The sequence below is a fragment of the Bufo bufo genome, chromosome 1 (genome assembly GCF_905171765.1).
Source record: "Bufo bufo chromosome 1, aBufBuf1.1, whole genome shotgun sequence".
In the NCBI taxonomy this organism is placed as follows: domain Eukaryota; kingdom Metazoa; phylum Chordata; class Amphibia; order Anura; family Bufonidae; genus Bufo; species Bufo bufo.
This window is the reverse complement of record NC_053389.1, coordinates 348,020,776-348,048,496: the sequence shown is the minus strand read 5'-3', so window position 1 is coordinate 348,048,496 and position 27,721 is coordinate 348,020,776.

Sequence of the window (27,721 nt, the reverse complement as noted above, 5' to 3'; positions counted from 1 at the left end):
ATGCTCCAACAGGAGGACCTCAGTGCGTGCAAAAGCAGTAGGAGAAGGAGATAAGAAACCAAATATTAACAAAGAAAAGCAGAACCAAGGAACACCGCCATCGGGCCGTTAACCATAAGGTCGCACTAGAATAGAACCAACCCCTCCTGCAACAGACAAGAATGGGTGGGAGCTGTGTCCCCCAATGGAAAAGACGAGAAAAATATTTTACAGGTGAGTTTCACAAAAAAATCTCCTTTTCTCGCCCATTTCATTGGGACACAGACCATGGGATGTCCTAGAGCAGTCCCTCCAGAGGGAAAACATCCAACGGTTAAACAGGAACCACAGCCTGCAATACCTTGCGCCCTTGGGCAGCATCAGCCGATGCCAAAGAGTGTAGCTGGTAGAACTTTGTAAAGGTATGTAAGGACGACCAGGTGGCCGCCTTACAAAGTTGCGATATAGAGGCTCGATTGCGCCTAGCCCAGGAGGCTGGGGGAACCCTACCCCGGGACCGATAGGCCATGGCAATAGTCGACCGAATCCACCGAGCCACAGTGACCCTGGAGGCCGCCAGACCCTTACAAGGCCCCTCGGGAACCACAAAAAGGGAGTCCGAGCGGCGAAATGGGGCAGTAACCGACAGGTACACCCTAAAGCATGGACAACATCCAGAGAATGGAGAGCGCGCTCCTTGGGGTTCGCCGGAGCGGGGCAAAAGGATGGCAGGACTATGTCCTCATTAAGGTGGAAGGCGGAAACCACCTTGGGCAAAAAGGAAGGGACAGGGCGCAGTACCACCTTGTCCTTGTGGAAGACCAAAAAGGGTTCTCTAGAGGAAAGGACGGCCAGCTCCGATACCCTCCTGATAGAGGTGATGGCCACCAAAAAGACCACCTTCCAGGTGACAAAGCTCAGGGAAATATTCATCAGGGGCTCAAAAGGAGCCGCCTGAGAGTAGACAGAACCAGGTTCAGATCCCAGGGGGGCTGAGGAGGGACATACGGAGGGACCGAATGCGCCACCCCCTGCAGGAAGGTCCTCACCGGACCTAGCAGAGCCGACTGGAGAGGACTACCGGAACGGAGAAATGAAGGGGGAAAAATGCCTATCTTCTCATAAAAGGCAAGAAAGGCCTTCCAGGTACGATAGTATATCACGCAGGAAGCTGTTTCCTGGCTTTGATCATGGTCTTAACGACAGAGTCCGAGAAGCCCCTCTTCTTCAAGATGGTGGTCTCAACAGCCACGCCGTTAAACTAAGTGGTTGTAAATTCTGGTGGAAGAGAGGTCCTTGAGACAGCAGGTCCTCCCTGAGAGGAAGAGGCCACGGTACATCCGCCAGCATCCAAGTGACCTCCGAGAACCAGGCGCGGCAAGGCCAATCGGGAGCGATGAGGATGGTCGAGATTCCTTTTGCCGCGACCCTGCAAAAAACCTTTGGGGGTAGAGGCAGTGGTGGGAAGACATAGAGGAGTGCGAAGTCTTGCCACGGAGACACCAGAGCGTCCAGGCGGCAGACGTCCTCGAATACGTCTGGATACAGAGACCACTCGCCCAGATCCACCCTGTTGCGGCTGAGAAAGTCCGCCGTCCAGTCTTCGACCCCTGGGATGTACACTGCAGACAATATTGGAACGTGAGCCTTCGCCCACTGGAGGATCCTCTTCACCTCCTGCATCACCGGCCAGCTGCGGGTTCCACCCCGATGATTGATGTAGGCCACGGCTGTGGCATTGTCCAACTGGATCCTTACCGGGAGACCCATTAGGAGGGGGGTCCAATGAGACAGAGAGAGGAAAATTGCTCTGAGCTCCAATATGTTGATCGGAAGGCGTGCTTCCACTTCTGACCACACCCCCTGAACCGTCCGAGCCCAGAGAACGCCACCCCAACCCAGGACACTGGTATCGGTGGTGACGACTGTCCAGGACAGGGGTCTGCAACCTTTAAGACATAAAGAGCCACTTGGACCCGTTTCCGAAGGAAAAAAAAATATGAGAGCCGCAAAACCATTGCGACATTTAAAACAAATATAACACTGCATATATTGTTTCTTACCTTAATGCTATATACAGGATCGTGCAGTCAGCTGTCAATCTGAAGAAAATAAGGACTTTTTCACTTAACAATGTAAAATATATTTTTGCAAATTAATAGCTAATTAAAATATTTAATTTACCTTTACCAGACCCCCCCCAATCATGTGCCTACGCCGGCCTCTGATAGGCTGCCGGCCTAGTAGTGCCAACAGCCTATCAGAGGAACAGGAAAGGGACATACCTCCCTGCCCTGCTCCTCCGCACAGCCTTCTGTTTGTATCGCTGTCCTGAGGACGGCGATACAAACAGATCACTATGGAGATGAGCGCTTCGCTTCCACAATGGAAGCGCTCATCACAGTGCCTGCCCAGCCGCCGCCGCACAGTGCCTGCCCTGCCGCACACACACTGCCGCTGGCCTGGGGGGGATTTGATACCCCGCTTCCTACGCCCATGCCAGAGCCGCGGCAAAGGTTCAAAAGAGCCGCATGCGGCTCCGGAGCCGCGGGTTGCCGACACCTGGTCCAGGAGATTGGGAGGAAGGATTTCCCCGAAGTCAGATTCTGAGAGGACAGCCACCACGGGAGGTTCATATGAACCCGAGGAGGAAGGCAGATCCGAGAGTCCAGACCCTTCGATGTCCTGTCCCAGAAAGACAGGATCGCCTGCTGCAGAGGCCGAGTGTGAAGCTGGGCAAAGGGGACTGCCTCGAAGGAGGCCACCATAAGCCCCAGAACCTGCATGCACTCCCGGATGGAGAGACACGGGGAATGCAGAAGGCGAGACACCGATTCCCGTATCCGTGAGAACTTCCGAGAGGAATACCCGGGCTGCAGTAGTGTCCATAATCATCCCCAGGAAGGTCACCCTCTGGGAAGGTTGGAGAGAGGACTTCAGGAAGTTGATCAGCCAGCCGAACTGTTGCAGAGTCTGAACAGTGATCCTGACGCTGTCTTCGGCCTGGGGATGAGAGGGAGCCTTTATCAGAATGCCATCCAGGTAGGGCAGCAGAGATATGCCCCTGGTACGGAGAAGCGCCATGAGCTGACGTGATAGGCTCCGCCCCCCAGTCACGTCACAGATCGCGTGAAAAAAGTTGCGGTAAAAAATTGTGCGCTGACCCCGGCTCCGAAAATGGCGCCCACCGCCAGAATGCAGGGAACAAGAAGGAATCCCTCCTCCCTCTCAACCAGCCGGCCCTCCCAGATCCACAGGTTAGCCCTAAAGAACCGTGTCACAGTGTGAGCACGGGGGGAAGCGGGAGCTTGCAGGAGAGCCGATGTACTGCAGTCTTCACCCTCTGTACCGGACCAGCAGGGGGTCACCTCTTCAGTCATCTGGCACAAGGAGTGGCAGTGCACTGGATAGAGGCCAGGACTAGATGACCCCAGATCTGGTAGGCCACCGGAGCTGCAGATCGAGCCCGGTTCCACTTATCTTCTGGGGGGAAAGGGAGGTAGCCGGGGACGGCCATTCGACCCCGGCGCTCGTTCCACTGAGTTTCGAGGGACGCACCATGCGACCCTGCGTCCTCTGATTAGAAAAAAACAAACAGGAGAAGAAAAAACTACAGAGACAACCCTGCAGGAGCAGGAGTGTCATCTCCTTATCCGACACTAAGCTAAAACTAAGGTCCTCCTGTTGGAGCATGGGGGTATAGCTAGTGGAGGAGGAGCTGTATTTTATTATTTGCATAGTGTCTCCTCCTAGTAATGGCCTAAGCTATACCCATGGTCTGTGTCCCCCAATGGAATGGGCGAGAAAATCCATTTTGAATACCTTGAGGGGTGTAGTTTCTTAGATGGGGTCACTTTTATGGAGTTTCTACTCTAGGGGTGCATCAGGGGGGCTTCAAATGGGACATGGTGTAAATAAAAGTGAAATTTGTTTGAAAATGTACAAATTGTCCAAAGCTTCCAATGTTATTCTGTGCAATGTTATATTACTGTTACTGAGGAGGAGCTAATAGCATTGTATGCTGGAATATGACACAATGTGAATAAGTGGGTAAATACCAGTTTCTGCGCCAATAGTACGGTAGGTGAGTGGAAGCCAGCTCAAGAAGGTGAATCTTTTAATGGCAGATTATAGAGATGAGAGACAATAGATGTTAACTTAAATTCGAGAACACTTGTGTTGAAAAGATAGATTATCTAAATTAGAGGTGGGCATAGAATTTTCCAAAGGAGGATAATGAATCTCCACGGATCTGCAAAACACGGACACCGGCAATGTGCGTTCCGCATTTTGCGGACCGCACATCGCCGGCACTTAATAGAAAATGCCTATTCCTGTCCGCAATTGCGGACAATAGGACATGTTCTATTTTTTTCGGGAACGGAATTGCGGACCCGGGCAGCACATCGTGCGGCCCCATAGAAATGAATGGGATGTGTGAATGGACCCTAAGAGTGGAAAAATCCTAGACTATGGGAAAGATGTGAACTGCTATAGTGGTATCATAGTCCCATGGGAAAATAATGATCAGTATATTTGTATTGTATACAGGATATATGTGCCAGGGTTCTGCTTGCTATCATGATAGAGTGCTCTGGCCTGATGCAATTAAAACATGATTTGGGAAAGATAACTTCAAAGATGATCCGGTTATACAGGAGAATAAAGGCTTGAAGGTTTTAATTAGTAATATCAGCTAATTGGTTCAAGGGTGATGATGGTTTTGGGATATAAGGTTAGTGGTATTAATATTTATGTTTTATGGTTGTATACAATTCAGAAATCTATATGGGTAGCATACAAAAGAAACTGATAAACATTATTCTTAGATATAAATAACCCCCATATCAGGGAAGCTCAGATGAAATTCCTTTAGCAAATTCTAACGGGGTGTAATGTAAAGGGTTAAATTCTGGTGGTGTTCTATAGAACCTCTTCATATAGGTAATGCCAGGAAGTGATTATAACTTGGATCAAGGGGGGTTCCTTTCCTGGTGAATGGTTCTGCCCTTTAGAAGAGTAAATGTAGCTTGGAGAGAAGAACCTTGAGATCCAAGATTTGGAATTATGTTTAAGAAGAGGAAAATGATATAGTAGGATTGTTTTAACCCCTTCAGGACCCTGACATTTTTCACCTTAAGGACCAGGCCATTTTTTGCAAATCTGACATGTGTCACTTTATGTGGTAATAACTTTAAAAAGCTTTCACTTATCCAGGCCATTCTGAGATTGTTTTCTCGTCACATATTGTACTTCATGATAGTGGTAACATTGAGTCGAAAATTAGAATTTTTATTTATAAAAAAAAATACCAAATTTACCCAATATTTTGAAAAAGTAGCAAATTTCCAAATTTCAATTTCTCTACTTATATAATAGATAGTAATAACTCCAAAAATAGTTATTACTTTACATTCCCCATATGTCTACTTCATGTTTGGATCATTTTGTGAATGCCATTTTTTTTTTCGGGACGTTAGAAGGTTTAGAAGTTTAGAAGCAAATCTTGAAATTTTTCGGAAAATTTCCAAAACCCACTTTTTTTTATTTTATTGTCTTTTTATTAAAGTATTTTATATAATACATTAATACACCAATGGAAGCAATCATTTGTCCATTAAATGCATGGGTAATCAAAGAAGGAACATAAATTCAATAACAAAGATAGCAGTTGAATATCTGCAAGATACATAAACCAAGATCTATTTAGCAAAATACAATAAAGTATACGATAAATTCTGATGTTTGTCACTAAAGAGTCATATAAACAGTAAACTCGTACAAAAGCGGAGGACACCACAAGACAAGACAAAGAGGGGAGAAAGGAGGGATAGGAGACTAGTATCATTGATGTTTAAGAGTGTGAGTCAAAAAACTCATCCCACAATTGCCATATTTTCTTAAAATCGATCAGTCTGGTTAGCCAGTATGGCTGCTAGATGTTCAATTTTTCTAACCTCAGCAATACTAGCAATAAGATCAAGCTGCAAAGGTGAGACAGATCTCTTCCAAAAGCTCGCAATCAGACGTCTGGCGGCTGTCAAAATGTGCAAAGTTATTCTTAGGAAATGCCGTTTCAATGGAATATGAGGCATGTTCAACAGAAAAAAAGGGGTCTAATGGAAATCTAATATTGAGAAGTTGAAAGAGAATGTCTTGCACTATAGACCAGAAAGGACGTATCGGAGCATTCCCAGAAAATGTGGATATGAGATCCAAATCCCAATCCACAACGCCAACATCTGTCTGAAACATTGGAGTAAAGATGTCTCAGCAGCTGCGGAGTGTGGTACAAAAACATTAACACCTTGTATGAGTTCTCCCTGTGAGTAATGCAGGAGGAAGTCATTGCCGTCCTATTCCAGATCATTCCCTATTCACCAGCCGAGATAGTATGATTCAGAATCTTTTCCCATTTAGTCATATATGCATGCCTAACAAGAGTAGGAGAAGGGGGAGAAGATAGAATAACATAGATATCTGATATCAGTCCCTTTGTAGTGTCCGAGAGCTTACACAGTTTTTCAGATGCAGTAGGTTTAGACACTTGGGAAGAACTGTATAAGCTATGGAGAAAATGTGTCACGGATGGTGTACAGGAAACAAGACAATACCATATAAACAATGTCTCTCTGGATCCACAACTAAGGAACAAAGGGAGACCCCTGCAATAGACCTGCCGCTCTCCCTCATTGCTCAGCCTATGCGAACACCCCAAAGGTGGATGGCCGCATATCCACGTTCCTCGGCTATCTATTACCTGAAGACCCTACAATAGTGAAGGGACACGACCACCGGCTCCCTACACTGACACGGAGGGAGTCAGGGTCACCTGGATCCAGAAAAGACAAAATCATAAATACATAAACAGCACTTATCTTGCAGACGACTGACGACTGAGGACTGGGGACTGGGGACTGGGAACTGGGAACTGGGAACTGGGAACTGGGAACAGCATGCACACACACTCCAGGAAGTTGTATCAGCCGCACACTACTGCATTATGGGGAGGAACTTAAAGGGTAGCAATCAGTCCAACTGCATGACAGCTGAGATAGACTAACGAGATGAGAAACTAAACCAAAACAAAGAAATTCAAGGAGGAGGATCTGAGAAGCTCCTGTGAGCGCTTCTCAGCTGTCTGGCTGTGACAGTACCCCTCCCTCTAGCAGTGGACTCCGGACACTCAGAGCCCACCTTCTCAGGATGGGACCTATGGAAAGCCCTGATGAGACGAGAGGCCTTAATGTCCGTCACTGGGACCCACATCCTCTCCTCAGGACCATAACCCTCCCAATGAACGAGGTACTGGAGGGAACCGCGGACAAGACGAGAATCCACAATCCTAGAGACCTGAAATTCAAGATTTCCATCAACCATAATCGGAGGAGGAGGCAAAGGCGAGGGTACAATAGGTTGAACATAAGGTTTCAATAAGGACTTATGAAAAACATTATGGATCTTCCAAGTCTGAGGAAGATCAAGACGGTAGGCAACAGGATTGATGACAGACGGGATCTTGTAAGGCCCAATAAACCTAGGACCCAACTTCCAGGAGGGAACCTTCAATTTGATATTCTTGGTAGACAACCACACCAGATCACCAACATTCAGGTCCGGACCAGGCACACGTCTCTTATCCGCCACACGCTTATATCTCTCACTCATGCTCTTTAGATTATCCTGAATCTTTTGCCAAATAGATGACAAAGACGAGGAGAATCTGTCCTCATCAGGCAAACCAGAAGAGCCCTCTCCCGAGAAAGTCCCAAACTGCGGATGGAACCCATATGCACCAAAAAATGGTGACTTATCAGAGGACTCCTGATGACGGTTATTTAAAGCAAACTCAGCAAGGGACAAAAAAGAACACCAATCCTCCTGATTCTCCGCCACAAAACAGCGCAGATATGTCTCCAGATTCTGATTGACGCGCTCTGTCTGGCCATTCGACTGCGGATGGAAAGCAGAAGAGAATGACAACCGAACCCCCAAGCGAGAACAGAAAGCCTTCCAGAATCTGGAAACAAACTGCGTGACCCTATCAGAGACTATGTCTGAAGGAATCCCATGCAATTTGACAATGTGGTCAATAAATGCCTGCGCCAGCGTCTTAGCATTGGGCAAACCAGGAAAAGGGATAAAATGCACCATTTTGCTAAAACGGTCCACCACCACCAGAATCACAGACTTCCCCGAGGAACGAGGCAAGTCCGTTATGAAGTCCATGGACAGATGTGTCCATGGACGGGAAGGAATGGGCAAAGGAAGGAGAGGACCTGATGGCCGTGAATGAGGGACCTTGGCACGAGCGCAGGTCTCGCAAGCTGCCAAAAAACCCTCAACCGACTTACGAAGCGCAGGCCACTAGAATCTCCGAGCGATGAGATCCAGTGTGGCTCTTGCCCCCGGGTGCCCAGCAAGGACCGTGTCGTGGTGTTCTTTAAAAATCTTGTGTCTCAAAGCGAGAGGCACAAACAACCTCCCAGGAGGACAAAGATCAGGAGCTTCTGACTGGGCTGCCTGCACCTCTGCCTCCAATTCAGGAAAAAGAGCAGAGACCACCACACCTTCAGCCAAAATGGGACCCGGGTCTTCAAAATTCCCACCTCCCGGAAAACAACGTGACAGGGCATCTGCCTTCACATTCTTAACCCCAGGGCGGAACGTAACAACAAAATTAAACCTTGAAAAGAACAAAGACCATCTGGCCTGTCTCGGGTTCAGACGCTTGGCTGACTCCAAGTAGGCCAGATTTTTATGGTCAGTAAACACGGTAATAGGGTGTCTGGTCCCTCTAGCCAATGGCGCCATTCCTCAAAAGCCAACTTGATGGCCAACAATTCCCTATCTCCCACATCATAATTTCTCTCTGCAGAGGAGAGTTTCTTTGAGAAAATTTTTTAAAGCTTTTGACCTCACAGTACTTGTCAACGTTTTAGACTTTACATATGCTAACTGGTGGTCCCTAGGGACCTATTTACGTTTTTGGATCCAGTACTGCTTTTTCTTTTAAAACTTCACTTTTATTTCATTATTTTAATAAATACAATCCTTTTATTCAAATATTTATTGTTACTATGTTACAGACAAATTTAAAACTATCAGTGATGCGGAATGTCTCTGAATTCTTTACTCTTGGTGATATATATTCTTATATTAGTGCGTATCATTTATTGCGACCTTCTTGATAGATGGCTCTTTCTTCCTTCCTATTCTTGTGTGGCAACTATTTTGAACAGGGGAAGGGGGGTGGAAAAGAGGAGAGGGGGACAATGGGGAGGAGGGAGGGTGAGAAGATGTTATCTTTTACCCTCGCTATTGGGACGATAGGTTAGAGGAGCGTCACGATCAATTAGTTGTTGCTGTTCCCTTAGATGTAGGGACATGTATCATGCTGTTACACTAGTGGTAACACCTATTGTTTTTCTATTGAGACGTTCCTCCTCTCGCTTCTTATCAGTCACTCTCTATCTCCTATATACGTTCCTCCTCTCACTTCATATCACTCTATCTCCATCTCCTATGCGCTTTTTGTAACCACTTCCTCCTATACTAGCTACATCTATTCAGGTCTAGGTGCTATAGGTCGCTGCTGCTATAGCGTTTTCTTTATTAATAGGTCTTTTCCGCATATCACTGCCTAAAAAACACTAACTCTCACACGCCCTGCATCCCGACATGTTTCGCTGTTACACAGCGTCTTCAGGGGATGATGCAGGTGTGAGTGTTGGGGGCGGGGTCCAACCTTTGAAGGCTCGCTTTGGGTCACATGCTTTCAGCCTCCAATCACTTGCTGGTACGTCATGCCCCTATGTGTCTTTTATTCACACCCTCTTTTTTAATTGGCTCCGCTCAGTCATGTGCTGGTGACTCACATGTTTCACTCAGCTCCGGTCCATCATGTGATCATAACACGTCACTAGGATCATCTTTCACTGCGTTGCCGCGAGACCTCCGCTATTCTCGCGCATGCGCGAGGACTTATATATTTCTATCATAGGGTTTGTTAACTAACCGATCTGCGCATGCCTACGAACTTAGGCTTTGACAGTTCGTTTCTATTCTATCGCGTTAGCAACGCAGGCGCGGACTCATAGCTGGATTACCCCGGTCTTTTATCGTTTCTGTGGTACTTCATTCTTTATACTGGTACTGTGTGCAGGTTCTGTTCAGCACTTATCTTCTGCCAATATCTTCATGTACCTACATTTCCCTAATTTTATTTTACAGGTTTGGGTTTAATCTCCAGTTGGTCCTCCTATTTCCTATCTTTGATGATCTTTACCTAATGACATATATGATGGTGTATACGTATTAATACATATACACCCTGTATGTGTACCATCTTTTGCACCGGAGTTACATTTTACTTTCATTTCCTTGATGTTTAACAATCTTTTCTTTATAGGGAGTGTTTATATTATCGATATATTTATTTTTAATTTTTCTTTCTTTTTAACCAGTTCACTGACCTCCTGGACTCCGTGGTCACCATTTCAATCTCATGGTAGGCATATGCGTGTCTGTACCTACATCTATACCTATATACACTCGTCAAAGTGGGGATTCGTTTTTTTGGGGGATGGAGATAGAGGGAGTTTTTAATGTCTAATTTTTTGATGTTTACTTTAAAGTAAATAATATAAGAATATATATCACCAAGAGTAAAGAATTCAGAGACATTCCGCATCACTGATAGTTTTAAATTTGTCTGTAACATAGTAACAATAAATATTTGAATAAAAGGATTGTATTTATTAAAATAATGAAATAAAAGTGAAGTTTTAAAAGAAAAAGCAGTACTGGATCCAAAAACGTAAATAGGTCCCTAGGGACCACCAGTTAACATATGTAAAGTCTAAAACGTTGACAAGTACTGTGAGGTCAAAAGCTTTAAAAATTTGCAAATGAATAGTGGGACAAATCCCAATATATTATAGACCTCTCTAATTACTGCAAAAATTGAGAAGCCAGCTAGGTGATATGGCAGGGTTCTTGTCCAACCAGCCCAACAGCCAAAGCTACCTTCTAGAAGCAAACAGAGTATTTTCCACAGAGAGTCTCCCCATCAATACACAGGATATAACCCAGGCATTTAGAGAAATTAATAGAACCTATAAAAAGTACATTAGATCCATTTGGGAAATCACTAGCCTAGAAACCTACCTACAACAAAAAATTGTGTACAGGGGTATGAGAGTTAACATCATTCTCAACTCACATCAGGAAGACGTTGAATTTATTAGAGGTTGGGAGGCATTGCTAACGGAGAATTCACTCCGCATGCAAGCGTACATCTTAGAACACGAGAAAAAACAGCTAATTAAAGTGGTAGCACAGCTTGAGAAAGAGACCCAAGAAATTCAACAACTAAGATCTCAGCCGGAATTCAGTTCCCTGGAAGTCAAACTACAAAAAAACGTTGAAAGCCTACAAACTGAGGTAAAAGAAAGGAAGCACAGAAAGTATATTAGGGATAAGCGAGACTTCGAGACAGGCCAGGTATATAATAAACCAAATAGTCAGTCACTATATACTGGTAGAACTGAGTACAAACAGTATACAGATATATCTGAATCCGAAGCGTCTGAATCAGAAGGAAGCCTCCCACAGACAAACAGGAGAGGCAGAGGTAGATATAGGGGGAAATACCAACAAAGGAGAAATCCACAATCAAGAAATAGCAATCAAGAATGGCAACAGAGCCAATATCGGATCCAAAACACTCAAGGGCCAAATATAAATCCACAAATATCCTCCTATTCATCACAACCTACCTCTGCGTCTACAACTATGTCGCTTCCACAAATAAATATGCCTCAGCTAGCGGCACCCACTGCCCAGGTTCCTTTTTTAATGACAGGGATACAACTCAGAGACCGAGACAAATGGGGGTACAGTCAGAAAATGTAAACAGCAACACGGTAATGCAGATTATAAATAGGTCCTCCATAGTGCTAAAACCTGAGCACGAATCATTGATACGTAAGGGACTATCGTACACCCCGACCCCAAAATTTGAGTGTTTTACGTGGGTGAAAGACATTCACCTATTTGCCCGGAAACTAGCCCTACATAAAGAGTTCAAAGACAAAGAGGAACAGGGGCATGAGTTGACAAGTGGGGAAAAACAAGCCCTAGAAACTTTAGAAGAACTATCCAGGGAAGGAGCAGGCGAGATAATAAGACCTGTCGCCCCTTCAGTAAAATGCAACCTAAATCTAGGTATACATCGTCAATAGCTAGATTTGCAAATATCCAGACATTTGTGAACCTCGTAACAGGTGATCTTGAAAAGCTAGACAAGAAGAAAAATGAAATGGGGGAAAACCTGTCTCCTGAAGAAAGAAATGCCATCAGTGATATTACGGAACGTCAGGATCTTACAATAAAACCCTCAGATAAAGGGGGAAATATTGTATTAATGAATACAGAGGAGTATATAGGGATGGTGATGAGATTACTAGGTGATAACACCACCTACAAAAAACTAGACAGTAACCCCACAGTAAGATACAACAAAGACCTGAAAAAAATATTGATGGAAGCAAGAGGGAAAGACCTGATTACAAAAGATGAGTACAAAATCCTCTATAAACCATACCCAACAATAGCAACGTTTTATGCGTTGCCAAAGATACACAAAAAACGGGAACCAATACCCGGAAGACCAATCGTTTCAGGGAACAACAATATATGTGAGGGCATAAGTGCCTACGTAGATGCCATTATAAAACCTTTTGTACAGACTCTCCCCTCATATCTGAAGGATACGAGTGATACAGTTATGAAATTGCGAGAGATTCATGTGAATCATAACACTCTGATAGCAAGCCTAGACGTTAAGGCTCTATATACAAGTATAAATCACGAACTAGGGATTAAGGCAGTAGAATATTATTTAAGCACGAAAGGTACACAATTCCATGAGCACAATAATTTTGTTATCACTTTATTACGTTTCTTACTTACACACAATTATTTTATTTTTAATGGGCAATATTATTTACAGGTTACCGGCACCGCGATGGGGACAGTATGTGCACCCAGTTTTGCCAATTTATTTTTGGGGTGGTGGGAAGACAAACAGGTCTTCACCGATAAGAATGTACATCACACAGAGCACATAATGTATTGGGCTAGATACATAGATGACATTCTGATATTTTGGAATGGCACTATACCACAATTTGAGACATTCACTAGAGACCTCAACGTGAATGACATCGGCTTGCAATTCACAAACGAGATAAATGAAAAAAGCATTAATTTCCTCGATCTAAAGATCAATATAGAAAAAGAGGGTGAAGTGACGACTGAAATATATAGGAAGATTACAGCCAGCAACAGTCTCCTTCACTGGGAAAGCTGCCACCCTAAACCTCTAAAAAGAGGTATACCTCTCGCACAATATTTGAGAGCGAAAAGAAATTGTACAAATGAGACAGCTTTTGAAGAGGAATGCAAGACACTGTATCAGAGATTCCTAGAGAGGGGATACCCTAGGAAGGTGCTCTATAGAGCCTACAATAAGGTCAAAAAGATGGAGAGGGAGAGTCTGTTCAAAAGAAAGGTACCAAAAAATGACAAAACAATAAGATGTATAGGCACGTTCGATTATCAACATCAGAGAATATACGGGATACTTAAAAAATATTGGCATATTTTGACCTCAGATAAAGATCTAAAGGAGGTGTTGCCTTTTAATCCATCGGTGACATACAGGAGAGGACAAAATCTAAAAGACCTCATGGTTCATAGCCATTTCCAGAAAAAAACGTGCACAAAAAAGAACTGGTTATCCACACAGGGGTCATACCCTTGTGGGGGATGTGTATTTTGTAAATTTATGGTACCAAGGAAAGAGTTTACAAACCCACATGATGGGAAGAAGTACACCATCAGGGAGTACATCAATTGTAAAAGTACTGGCGTAGTCTACGTGATACAATGTAGATGTCCCAAAATCTACGTTGGAAAAACGATACAGGAATTGAGGAGGAAGATTTCGAAACATCTAAGTACCCTTAATACCGATGATGATACACCCCTAGTGAGACATATAAACAAATATCACAAGGGAAATCCAGCAGGCCTAGAAATCTGGGGTATCCAGAAGGTTAAATTGGGCCCTAGACAAGGAGATGTGGACAATAAACTACAGCAGGAAGAGGCCAAGTGGATATACCGGCTGAAATCCCTGTCACCAATAGGAATAAATGAAGGATTTACCTTCCAACCGTTCTTATAAAGCAATTTTAGCAGTAAAAAGAAAAAAAGTAAAAATAATGACTAACAATAGATATAAAGTATCTTTAGAATATCAAGAATAAGGCTATGTAGATAGACTAGCTAGAGGGGCAAAGGAATATCATCCGAGTGAAGTAAAAAGACATTTATATGTTTAAAGAATAAATGAAAAGTGAAAAATGTAAAATCCGGAAAAAAGAAATAAAAAAGAACTAGAAAAATTATTTCTCTAAAAAACACATAAAATAACAATCAACAATATGGAAATACTTACCATGAGAACGGATGAGGCGGTCCAGACCGTGGGAGGTCCACCCTGGAGGCTCATCATGAGGTGGGGGCAGTTGTTGGAGATGGGGGTACACATGAGGAGGTATGGCCCTAAAATATAAATGTGTTGTGGATAAGAGCGATCAGTGAAATGAAAATAAATGTTAAAGTATTAAATACTTTAAAGTAAACAGCAAAAAATTAAATTAAAAACTCCCTCTATCTCCATCCCCCAAAAAAACGAATCCCCACTTTGACGAGTGTATATAGGTATAGATATAGGTACAGACACGCATATGCCTACCATGAGAGTGAAATGGTGACCACGGAGTCCAGGAGGTCAGTGAACTGGTTAAAAAGAAAGAAAAATTAAAAATAAATATATCGATAATATAAACACTCCCTATAAAGAAAAGATTGTTAAACATCAAGGAAATGAAAGTAAAATGTAACTCCGGTGCAAAAGATGGTACACATACAGGGTGTATATGTATTAATACGTATACACCATCATATATGTCATTAGGTAAAGATCATCAAAGATAGGAAATAGGAGGACCAACTGGAGATTAAACCCAAACCTGTAAAATAAAATTAGGGAAATGTAGGTACATGAAGATATTGGCAGAAGATAAGTGCTGAACAGAACCTGCACACAGTACCAGTATAAAGAATGAAGTACCACAGAAACGATAAAAGACCGGGGTAATCCAGCTATGAGTCCGCGCCTGCGTTGCTAACGCGATAGAATAGAAACGAACTGTCAAAGCCTAAGTTCGTAGGCATGCGCAGATCGGTTAGTTAACAAACCCTATGATAGAAATATATAAGTCCTCGCGCATGCGCGAGAATAGCGGAGGTCTCGCGGCAACGCAGTGAAAGATGATCCTAGTGACGTGTTATGATCACATGATGGACCGGAGCTGAGTGAAACATGTGAGTCACCAGCACATGACTGAGCGGAGCCAATTAAAAAAGAGGGTGTGAATAAAAGACACATAGGGGCATGACGTACCAGCAAGTGATTGGAGGCTGAAAGCATGTGACCCAAAGCGAGCCTTCAAAGGTTGGACCCCGCCCCCAACACTCACACCTGCATCATCCCCTGAAGACGCTGTGTAACAGCGAAACATGTCGGGATGCAGGGCGTGTGAGAGTTAGTGTTTTTTAGGCAGTGATATGTGGAAAAGACCTATTAATAATAAAGAAAACGCTATAGCAGCAGCGAACTGTAGCACCTAGACCTGAATAGATGTAGCTAGTATAGGAGGAAGTGGTTACAAAAAGCGCATAGGAGATGGAGATAGAGTGATATGAAGTGAGAGGAGGAACGTATATAGGAGATAGAGAGTGACTGATAAGAAGCGAGAGGAGGAACGTCTCAATAGAAAAACAATAGGTGTTACCACTAGTGTAACAGCATGATACATGTCCCTACATCTAAGGGAACAGCAACAACTAATTGATCGTGACGCTCCTCTAACCTATCGTCCCAATAGCGAGGGTAAAAGATAACATCTTCTCACCCTCCCTCCTCCCCATTGTCCCCCTCTCCTCTTTTCCACCCCCCTTCCCCTGTTCAAAATAGTTGCCACACAAGAATAGGAAGGAAGAAAGAGCCATCTATCAAGAAGGTCGCAATAAATGATACGCACTAATATAAGAATATATATCACCAAGAGTAAAGAATTCAGAGACATTCCGCATCACTGATAGTTTTAAATTTGTCTGTAACATAGTAACAATAAATATTTGAATAAAAGGATTGTATTTATTAAAATAATGAAATAAAAGTGAAGTTTTAAAAGAAAAAGCAGTACTGGATCCAAAAACGTAAATAGGTCCCTAGGGACCACCAGTTAGCATATGTAAAGTCTTTGAGAAAAAGGCACACGGTTGCCATTTGGCAGGAGAGGAACCCTGAGACAAGACCGCACCCACCCCTACCTCAGAAGCATCAACCTCAACTATGAAGGGTAACGAAATATCAGGTTGTACTAGGATGGGAGCGGAAGCAAAACTCTCCTTGATATTAGAAAAGGCCTTACGCGCCTCTACCGACCAGGAAGAAAAATCTACCCCCTTTCTGGTTATATCAGTGAGTGGTTTAACAACAGAGGAATAATTCAAAATAAATTTCCTGTAATAATTGGCAAAGCCCAAAAAACGCATCAGCGTCTTCTGATTCTCAGGAAGCTCCCACTCAAGCACAGCGCGGACCTTCTCAGGGTCCATGCGAAAACCAGAAGCGGAGACAAGAAACCCCAGAAATTGGATTTCTGGAACCGCAAACACACATTTTTCCAGTTTCGCGTATAATTTATTCTCCCGCAGGATGAGCAAGACCTGACGTAAGTGTTCCTTATGAGTCTTGAAATCAGGAGAAAAAATCTAAATGTCATCCAAATACACTAATACAAATTTTCCCATTAAATGATAAAAAATGCTGTTGACGAAATGCTGAAAAACGGCTGGGGCATTCATCAAACCAAAAGGCATAACCAAATTCTCAAAATGGCCCTCAGGGGTATTGAAAGCCGTCTTCCATTCGTCTCCTTCTCTGACCCTAACCAGGTTGTATGCCCCTCTTAGGTCTAATTTGGAAAAGACTTTAGCCCCAACAACCTGGTTAAACAGGTCCGGGATCAGAGGAAGCGGATAAGGATCACGAATAGTGATACTGTTCAGCTCCCTGAAATCCAGACAAGGTCTTAAAGAACCATCTTTTTTCTTAACAAAGAAAAAACCAGCGGCAACAGGTGACTTCGAGGGTCGTATGTGTCCTTTTCTCAGACTCTCAGAGATATAAGCCCACATAGCGACCCTCTCAGGTTGGGAGAGATTGTATAAACGAGATTTAGGCAGCTTGGCGCCTGGGATGAGATTAATAGGGCAATCATACTCCCTGTGCGGAGGTAAACCCTGAACTCCACTCTCAGAGAAGACATCCAAAAATTCAGAGAGCAAAGGTGGTACAGTCTTAGTAGAAACCTCAGAAACAGATGTTATGAGGCAATTCTCTCTGCAAAAGTTACTCCAACCATTTATTTGCCTCGCTTGCCAATCAATGGTGGGGTTATGTTTAGTGAGCCAGGGTAGCCCCAACACTAGAGGAGTAGGCAAACCGCTAAGGACAAAACATGACACATCCTCAACATGAGCATCACTCACAATTAAACGGATATTGTGAACTATGCCCTTTAGGCTGGGTTCAGACCTGAGCGTCTTTGATATGCGCGTTTAACGCGCGTTTTTGACGCGCGTCTTTGAGGCGCGTTTTTTGCAATAGTAAACGCGCGTTTGACGCGCGTTTGTGTGATTGACTGCAATGTCCTATGGCCACAAACGCGCTGTAAAACGCCCCAAAGAAGCTCAAGTACTTGTTTGAGCGTAGGGCGTTTTACAGCGCGTTTTTCAGCGCTGTAAAACACTCAAGTGAGAACCAGGGCCATAGGGAAGCATTGGTTTTCATGTGTTGAGCGTTTTACAGCGCGTTTGAACGCGCTGTAAAACGCTCAAGTGTAAACCCAGCCTAAATGATTTCTGAGAAAGTGGAGCTGAATCAATAGCAAAAACAGGAATATCCTTTCCCAAAGTGCATACCTGGAAACCATGAGTTATTGCAAATTGATTATCAATGAGGTTGACAGCTGCTCCACTATCCACAAAAATCTCACAAAAGATGCTCTTGCTCTCTAGCGCCACCCTAGCAGGCAGGACAAAACGGGAACTACAAGCAAACGGAAAACCTTCAATTTCCGCCTCAACCCTGCCAATAGTAACAGACGGAACATTTTTAAAAGATTTTTTCCTTTTTGTCTCTTTATTACTCCCAGAAAACTGCCTGAATCTCCTAGAGGGACAAACATTTGCCAGATGATTTATACCTCCACAACAAAAACAAACCCTCCCCTGCGGGCTGAATCTTCTATTGTCAGAGGCAATCAACCCCAGCTGCATGGACTCCTGCTCAGAAGGGGCTGACAGCGACTGAGACCCCTGTGCACAGAATGAGACCGCTGCACTGTCCCGGGACTGAGTATGACAGGAAGGAGAGATCTCTCCTCTCTCTCTAAGACGCCTGTCAATACGAACAGCCTGAGACATAGCAGAATCCAAGGAGGTAGGTCTTTCATGAAAGGCAAATGCATCTTTCAATCCCTCTGAAAGACCATAGCAAAATTGGCTTCAGAGTGCAGCATCATTCCAACCCGTATCTGCTGCCCATCTCCGAAATTCTGAACAGTATATCTCTGCGGATTGTTTACCCTGGCATAACAGACGTAGTCTAGACTCAGCCAGAGCAATACGATCCGGATCATCATATATCTGACCCAGGGCTAAAAAGAATTTATCCACTGAACGAAGGGGCCGTGCCCCCTCCGGCAGCAAAAAGGCCCAGGACTGAGCGTTACCCCTGAGCAGCGATATAATGATCCCCACCCTCCGTTCTTCATCACCAGAAGAATGGGGAAGAAGGCGAAAATGGAGTTTGCAAGCCTCTCTAAAACGCACAAAATTCTCACTACCCCCGGAGAACGTATCCGGGAGCGAGATCTTAGGCTCAGCACAAACTCCATGAACGCAAGCTGAAACTGAGAAAAAGTCTTACGGAGATCAGCTACCTCCAAAGAAAGACCCTGAAAGCGTTCAGCCAAAAGTGAAACCGGTTCCATGCTTGAGACGGTTTTGGCGGCTGATAATGTCACGGATGGTGTACAGGAAACAAGACAATACCATATAAACAATGTCTCTCTGGATCCACAACTAAGGAACAAAGGGAGACCCCTGCAATAGACCTGCCGCTCTCCCTCATTGCTCAGCCTATGCGAACACCCCAAAGGTGGATGGCCGCATATCCACGTTCCTCGGCTATCTATTACCTGAAGACCCTACAATAGTGAAGGGACACGACCACCGGCTCCCTACACTGACACGGAGGGAGTCAGGGTCACCTGGATCCAGAAAAGACAAAATCATAAATACATAAACAGCACTTATCTTGCAGACGACTGACGACTGAGGACTGGGAACTGGGAACAGCATGCACACACACTCCAGGAAGTTGTATCAGCCGCACACTACTGCATTATGGGGAGGAACTTAAAGGGTAGCAATCAGTCCAACTGCATGACAGCTGAGATAGACTAACGAGATGAGAAACTAAACCAAAACAAAGAAATTCAAGGAGGAGGATCTGAGAAGCTCCTGTGAGCGCTTCTCATCTGTCTGGCTGTGACAAAATGTTGCAATTGAGTATGATGAAAATTGGTGGAATCTGGCAACTTTAATTAAGATTTAAGACTTTCCCATGGTAAGATTTTGTAGGGTTCTATAGTCTACAATATCTGCAAACCTGAATAATTTATTAGTAAACCAAGGTTTTAAAAAAAATGGGGTTAAAAAGGAAAGAAGTCATGGATGATTTTTCAGAGACCAAGGAAAAGCGTTGTTTGCAATTTCTCCATACGTTATATGTGAGGGCCATAGGACCTAGTAATTTCGGGATAAGTGCTGTTGGTAGGGGTGACCATAAAAGAGAGTTGGGGTGTATAGGGGCTATCCATAATTTTTCTATCTCAACCCATCTAGAATAGGTTGGAAGTCTCCTAAGGTGCGTAGTCCAATAATACTTGACAATATCAGGTACCGCTAATCCGCCCTGCGACTTAAGTGCGGTAAGAGTAGAGCACGCTATGCGGTGTCTCTTCCCATTCCAAATAAATCTAAATATTAGGGATTGGAAACCCCTCAGTTCTTTACTGGGTGCAGCAACCGGCAGGGTTTCAAAGAGGTACAATAACTTAGGTAATATGGACATTTTAACAGCAGCTATGCGGCCAAGAAGAGATATCGGTAGTGACATCCATTTATTCAGAAGGACTTTAAGATCCTTGAAGACAACTAGGAAATTGTTGGCATATAGGGAGGAGTACATATTGGTGAGATTAACACCCAGATAACGTATGGAGTTCTCACTCCATTTAAAGTGAAAGTTAGCTTTTAAGATTGTTAGTCTATCAGGGGGAAGGTTGAGCGGTAAAGCTTCAGTCTTAGTCGTATTCACCTTGTACCCTGAGAGTCTACCATATGTCTGTAGCAATTTAAAAAGATTCGGGAGTGTGACATGAGGGTCCGTTAAAGTCAGTAGGATGTCATCTGCAAACAGGGAAAGCTTGTATTCAATTTTATTTGCCGTGACCCCATGTATATCTGGATGGGACCTAATAGCTGCCGCGAGAGGTTCAATACAGAGGATAAATAAAAGAGGGTAAAGTGGGCGTCCCTGACGTGTGCCATTGTAAATGGAAAAACACCTCTGATAGGGCATGTGGGTATTTGATAGTTATTCAAGGTTAGGTGGCTCACTCACTGATGCACAATGGAATGGGTGCACTGCCACACAGCACTCCCTGTTGCTGTTTGAAAGTACAATTTGGAAAAACAAGGATTTGGCGTCACTCAATATCTGGCACAAATATAGGCAAGCAAAGGGCAATATTCAGGAATAATTTATTAGGTTACTCACAACATGTTGTATAAAATAGCGGAAAAAATGGCAGTAAAACTTTAAAAATTATAGAAAATCACACATATAGCTTATTAGGACTCCTCTATTACTTCCTATATTCAGTCTCTTTGTATTATTGCATAGTTCAAAGTTCCTATATGGTGAATTACCAAGTGAGGTCAGTGGCAGTTCAATTGATTAAAACACTTTGGTAATATATATGTACTTTACCACTCCTGTTTGGCCGTGTAGATGCCTGGCTATGGGCTGCAAGGATCACTCTTATTGATCGTGCGGCCGCTTGACTGTAGGCTGCTCGGTTTGTAAGTTGCAGGAAACACTCCTGTTGGCCGTGCGTTCAGAGCAGAGACTTTAAAAAAACAATTTATTGACAGACAGTATCCAGCTCATTCTTTGGAAAAATCATTGGAAGAAGTCAAAATGTTAGATAGAATAGATTTTTTTGTCCCTAAACAAAAACAGGTGAATGATGAAAAAATGAGAATGATCCTACCATTTCATGCCCAATATAAGAGTATGGAGAGAATTATTGCAAAGTACTGGCACCACTTACTTGGAGACAAGTTGGTTGGGCCCATACTCACTAATACACCCTTGATCACATATACTAGGGCCTCCAATTTAGGATTGAAAATAGCGCCATCTATAAAGAATAGAGAATATAACATACAGAAACACAATTGGTTATCCTTTAAAGGATTCCATAGATGTGGGCGCTGCTCTAATTGTAGAATTACTAAATTCCCTAAAAAGATCCTGAAGGCAATTTCAACCCAAAACTCCTTTTTCTTGGACATCAAAGAAGGTTTGACATGCGATTCCACCAACGTGATTTATCTGATAGAATGCCCATGCCATAAGCAGTATATAGGACGAACAAAACGTACCCTAAAAAAGAGGATATCAGAACATGTGAATAATATAAAAAAGGGATATGAATTGCATTCTCTGTCTAAACACTATAAGGATTATCATAGAAGCGACCCATCCAGTTTGACATATATGGCTATAGAGAAAGTTGAACAACCATGGAGAGGTGGGAACCATATCCTCCGTATGTCTAGAAATGAATCGAAGAGGATCTTTGAGTTCGACTCCCTTATCCCAAGGGGTCTGAACGCAGAACTAGAACTCTTCGCATTCCTATAATGGGTCGCTGGTCTGCCTTGAATGGGACATCTGGTGTTAGGCTGTGTTACCAGCACCCAGATCTCTCCTTCTGGGCAGGTCCGCGTACCCCTAAACAACATACAGCACATCAAAGTCAATTTTAAATATGAATATTATTAGGTATATGTTGTGCAATATAGGAGATGCCTCCCTATATCCTCAGTATCATCCTCGGCTCATATTTACCTTTTTCAGCAAAAACGCACCGGAACCGCAGGTGCGTTTTTTGAAATTTTTTGAAATTTTGAATATCGGGAGTTTTTACCCTAAACAGTCATGTTTTTGAACTTTTTATATTTATCATATTTATTGTTTTAACTGGATGAATATACCAGTGTTGAATTTCTCTTTATATAAACACTGTGTGCAGGTATTGAATCCCCTTTGTTTATGAAAACCAACAAATATATGAAATCTTTTCCAGGGATAATATTTATTTACCATTTTTAAATATAGGTTTTTATTGAAATATATTAAAAACGCACCGAAATCGCAAGTGCGCATATGTTGTTGATATATGTTATATTTTTGATGTGTGTTATACTTAATAAATTTATGCATTTTAGATGTACCGTGCAATCACAACATCACCCATATAGCAATACTCTTTGTAGGGATGCATTAAGATTTTATATATATATATATATTCACACAACATTGTAGTCGTTGGTATGGAATATATGTATCCGAGTGATCATGAATGAACTATTATCAGAAATCCACATCCTGGTCTTCCAAGTCCCCCACTGTCCCAGCATGCATTTCATCAATTAAAGATGATATAAAAAGGACATCTTAATCCCACTGTCTGTACCACTGAGGAAGGGATTTCATCCCGAAACGCGTATGGTCGGCAGACAGTGTGGGACGATATAAGGAAGACACCGATTATTACAAGCGAAAGCTGTACTCATTTGAAAACCCCGCCTGAAAGAGGAAGTCACCTGACCTATCCGGCCGAACCACGTGGGACGCCACGATCAGGTCCTGGAAGGTCAGAGCTAGTTGTAACATTCAGCAATACGGGGAAGTGTCGACAGGCGAATCCGCCTCCAAAGGTCCTTGCAGCTCACAGCCAAGTGAACGCACGGCCAACAGGAGTGTTTCCTGCAACTTACAAACCGAGCAGCCTACAGTCAAGCGGCCGCACGATCAATAAGAGTGATCCTTGCAGCCCATAGCCAGGCATCTACACGGCCAAACAGGAGTGGTAAAGTACATATATATTACCAAAGTGTTTTAATCAATTGAACTGCCACTGACCTCACTTGGTAATTCACCATATAGGAACTTTGAACTATGCAATAATACAAAGAGACTGAATATAGGAAGTAATAGAGGAGTCCTAATAAGCTATATGTGTGATTTTCTATAATTTTTAAAGTTTTACTGCCATTTTATCCGCTATTTTATACAACATGTTGTGAGTAACCTAATAAATTATTCCTGAATATTGCCCTTTGCTTGCCTATATTTGTGCCAGATATTGAGTGACGCCAAATCCTTGTTTTTCCAAATGGTATTTGATAGTTGCTTATGGCTGGGCATACAGTGTATGTAAGGCTACTTTCACATTTGCGTTCGGGGCTCCGCTTGTGAGCTCCGTTTGAAGGCTCTCACAAGCGGCCCCGAAAGCATCCGTACTGCCCCAATGCATTCTAAGTGGATGCGGATCCGCTCAGAATGCATCAGTCTGGCAGGGTTCAGCCTCCGCTCCGCTCAGCAGGCGGACACCCGAACGCTGCTTGCAGCGTTCGGGTGTCCGCCTGGCCGTGCGGAGGCAAACGGATCCGTCCAGACTTACAATGTAAGTCAATGGGGACGGATCCGTTGGAAGTTGACACAATATGGCTCAATTTTCAAACGGATCCGTCCCCCATTGACTTTCAATGTAAAGTCTGGACGGATCCGACTGAACAACTTTTTACACTTAGAATTTTTTCTAAACTATAATGCAGACGGATCCGTTCTGAACGGATCCAAACGTCTGCATTATAGGAGAGGATCCGTCTGTGCAGACACCAGACGGATCCTCTCTGAACGCTAGTGTGAAAGGCATCCAGAAATGCTCCTTTAAAGTCAAAGGCCCGCAGGGTGGAGAACATGAATGACCAATTCAAGCGGTCAAATGCCTTCTCCGCATCAAGACCCAATATCAACGCGGAGGAGTTATATTTATTGATAATTTTAATTAGATCAATGGATCTTCTAGTATTGTCTCCACCGTGCCGGCCCCTAACAAAGCCCACCTGATCCTTATGAACTAATTGTGGGAGCCAAAATGCAAGCCTATTGGCCAGAATTTTTGTAAATATTTTTAAATCTGAATTTAAAAGAGCTATGGGTCTGTAGTTTATGCAATACATTAGATCTTTTCCCGGCTTTGGGATTAGCGTTATGTAGGAATGCAAGATAGATGGAGGTATCGGAGTACCCTGCAGGAAAGTATTAAAAAGAGTTACCATATGGGGCAGAAGAATAGAGGAAAAGGTCTTGTAATATATATAAGGTAAGCCATCAGGCCCAGGGGATTTATTGTTTGGTAGTTGTTTCAAAACCTCCTAAAGTTCTTCAATTGTTATCTGTGCATTTAGTGAGGATATGGCCTCATTAGATATCTGCAGTAAGTTGCATTGAGTTAGGAAGGAGTGGAAAAGTTTTTGGCGCTCTGTTTGATCGGACGGTAGCTGTTGTGGAAGGGAATACAAAGTCGCATAATATTCCTGAAACATAGCTGAAATGGTTTTTGGATCATAAACCAGTGTACCATCAGTTTTTCTCATAACCGATGTTGATCCCAATATGTTAGAATCCTGCAACTGGCGTGCTATGCGATTTATTGCCCCAGCTATTAAACTTTTGTCGCGAGAACAGCAGCAGTTTTTCAGTTTTTTGGTATGTCAATTCACGCAGCCTAGTACGTAGCAAAACAATGGAACGTAGCAGATGGCGCGAGGTTTTGGATTGTAATTGGGTTTCTAATTCTTTCAATTGTGCGGTGAGAGTGCGGTGTTGGAGGTTACGGTCTCTTTTTAGTTTAGATCCCATGGCAATACATTGACCTCTGAAAACCGCCTTTTGCGCCTCCCATAATGTAGATGCAGAAGACACAGAAGATTGGTTCAAAGCAAAATATTCCACAAGAGAATCAAAGTTCCTGTCTAGGAATTGGGTTGGCAAGGAGGGTTTAATTTAGCCGCCAATGGCATATTTTCGTGTAATATCCAGATGTTTTGATATTGATAAAAATAGGAACATGATCAGACCAGGAAATGTTTCCCAGCTCTGAAATGTTGCCCAGCTCGATTCTAGCATTCGAAGAGCCGGGGTGTTCCCAAAAAAATAATCTATGCGAGTATGTGTGCGGTGTGGATGGGAATAAAAGGTGTAACTCTTAGAGGTAGGGTAGTTTATTCTCCAAAAGTCATAAAGTAAATGCTTTCTGATCAGTTGTCTAAACCGCTGTGAAAGCCTGCGTTGTGCGGGTGAGGGCGGTGCTGCATGTGGAGATAGCCTATCCTAATGATCAGAGAATGAGATATTAAAATCTCCACCGATGATCATTGTTGCTGGCAAGTAAGTATATAGTTTCCCGAATACCTTGTTAAGGAATTAGGTTCATATAAGTTACACAACACCAGGGGGGCACCATTAACTCCTTAAGGACACAGCCTTATTTCACCTTAAGGATCAGGCCATTTTTTGCAAATCTGACCAGTGTCACTTTAAGTGGTGATAACTTTAAAACGCTTTGACTTATCCAGGCCATTCTGAGATTATTTTGTCGTCACATATTGTACTTCATGACACTGGTAAAATGAAGTAAAAAATAATAATTTTTATATATAAAAAAATACCAAATTTACCAAACATTTGTAAAAAAAATTGCAAATTTCCAAGTTTCAATTTCTCTACTTCTATAATACATAGTAATACCTCCAAAAATTGTTATTACTTTACATTCCCCATATGTCTACTTCATGTTTCAATCATTCTGGGAATGATATTTTATTTTTGGGGGATGTTACAAGGCTTAGAAGTTTAGAAGCAAATCTTGAAATTTTTCAGAAATGTTCAAAAACCCAATTTTTAGGGACCAGTTCAGGTCTGAAGTCACTTTGTGAGGCTTATATAATAGAAACCACCCAAAAACCCCATTCTAGAAACTACACCCCTCAAGGTTTTCAAAACTGATTTTACAAATGTCGTTAACTCTTTAGGTGTTCCACAATAGTTAATGGCAATTTTTCCATTTTAATCCATTTTTTCCAGTAACAAAGCAAGGGTTAACAGCCAAACAAAATGCTATATGTATTGCCCCGATTCTGTAGTTTGCAGAAACATCCCTATATGTGGCCGTGAACTACTGTACGGGCACACAGTAGGGCGTAGAGGAAAAGGTGCGCCGTATGGTTTTTGGAAGGCAGATTTTGCTGGACTGGTTTATTTACACCATGTCCCATTTGAAGCCCCCCTGATGCACCCCTAGAGTAGAAACTCCATAAAAGTGACCCCACCTAAGAAACTACACCCCTCAAGGTATCCAAAACTGATTTTACAAACGTCGTTAACCCTTTAGGTGTTCCACAAGAGTTATTTCTGAATTTCGATTTCTGGTAACCTTGCATCACAAAAATGTAATATAGATAAACCAAAAATCATATGTACCCTAAAAATAGTCCCAACAAAACTGCCACCTTATCCCGTAGTTTCCAAAATGGGGTCACCTTTTGGGAGTTTCTACTCTAGAAGTGCATCAGGGGGGCTTCAAATGGGACATGGTGTAAATAAACCAGTCCAGCAAAATCTGCCTTCCAAAAACCAAACGGAGCACCTTTCCCTCTACGCCCTACTGTGTGCCAGTACAGTAGTTTACGGCCACATATGGGGTGTTTCTGCAAACTACAGAATTGGGGCAATAAATATAGCATTTTGTTTGGCTGTTAACCCTTGCTTTGTTACTGGAAAAAATGGATTAAAATGAAATTAGATTTTTCTTAGAGGAGGTCGCTTTTACTCTAAGGGTGCATCAGGGGGGCTTCAAATAGGACATGGTGCCAAAAAAAAAAGAATCAAACTAAGTCTGCCTTCCAGAAACCATACGGCGTTTCGTTCCTTCTGCGCCCTGCCGTTTGGTCATACAGCAGTTTACGACCACATATGGGGTGTTTCTGTGACCTGCAGTATGAGGGTAATAAATATTACGTTTTGTTTGGCTGTTAACCCTTACTTTGTTATTGGAAAAAAACGGATTAAAATTGAAAATTTTTGGCACCGTTTATTTTGTACTGTGTTCATCTGAGGGGTTGGGGGGGGGGGGGATTTTTATAGAGCAGATTCTTACAGACGCGGCAATACCTAATATGTCTACTTTTTTGAAATGTATTTATGTTTTACACTATATTATCTTTTTCTAAACAAAAAAAAAACATTTTAGTATCTCCATAGTCTTAGAGTAATTTTTTTTTGTTTTTAGCCGATTATCTTAGGTAGGGGCTCATTTTTGCAGGATGAGAG